This window comes from Terrapene carolina, unplaced genomic scaffold (assembly GCF_002925995.2).
Source record: "Terrapene carolina triunguis isolate 2854851 unplaced genomic scaffold, T_m_triunguis-2.0 Scaffold45505, whole genome shotgun sequence".
Classification (NCBI taxonomy): Eukaryota; Metazoa; Chordata; order Testudines; family Emydidae; genus Terrapene; species Terrapene triunguis.
In genome coordinates this window covers 1-923 of record NW_020709856.1, presented here as the reverse complement: position 1 = coordinate 923, position 923 = coordinate 1, and the positions used below count along the sequence as shown (strand labels likewise).

The 923-nt window shown below is 46.3% G+C and overlaps 1 non-coding gene across 1 annotated transcript; it reads right to left on the bottom strand.

The window, feature by feature from the left end:
- Positions 1 to 448: 448 nt before the first annotated feature.
- Positions 449 to 662, bottom strand: LOC112123126. The gene has a single exon (XR_002909499.2). It is a non-coding gene; the product is annotated as a small nucleolar RNA U3 (small nucleolar RNA).
- Between the last annotated feature and the right edge of the window lie 261 nt (positions 663 to 923).

The following is a 923-nucleotide window of genomic DNA, read 5'->3' as shown; positions in this document are numbered from 1 at the left end:
CAAAATGTCTAATCGCTATTCACCTGGAAGAAAGTAACTTGGTAGTGTGTAACCTTGAGTTGTGATGTTTTCTAAGTTCCTCACAGAGTGTGAATGGTGGGAATACTGGCCACTGTCCTCCTGATATCCAAAATGTCAGGTGGGAACATACAAAATCTTTCCAAGCATCAGTGGCTCTGGTGGTGTTAGCAGAAAAGCATCATCCATTCATCCTAGTGTGCAGAACAATCAACAGGTGCCATGGGGTCAGACTTAGTGGAGGAACAGAAATAACTGTAAAGATGAAGCAGAACAAGCAAGAGAAGAAAGAATCTTTTTATAGTAAACCTGCTGACTGTATAGATCGGGAACAAAGAGGGCTCAGTACACCAAACCCAGAAGGAGCATAGCTCCCAGCAACCACACCCAAGCTTTTTTTTCTACACCCAACAGAACAAATTCAAAGCTAACCACTCAGACTGTGTTTCCTTCCCCTGCTCCTCTCAGGAAGAACAAGACACTCTTCCACAGCAGAAAGCAGCTGCCACAGAACAGCACTCTCTACCATTGTCATGCTCAGAAAGAAACACTACAGATCTTCATCATGGCTAGCAAGGCCAGGCTTTTACAGCCACCCTTCTCCACTCACCAACTAGAGAAATGATCCCTGAAAACATAGCTTTAAACAGCACCCACCCTGCCAGTCACAGACCATTCCGGGGCATTGTTCTCTAACTGGTGGTTGCTACAATTTGGCCTTCACAAGACAGAGAGCACTACGAGAAGCCCCATGTGAACAGAACCTGGCTCTCAACTTTCCCTCCATAGCCCCCTTCCCTAGGCTGTCTATCAAAGCAAAGATGCTCAAAGTAGCCATCCCCTTTCATTTGCATAAACTGAAGACACAGACAGGCCACTCCACCAATCTTCTCCCCGCTCCCTTC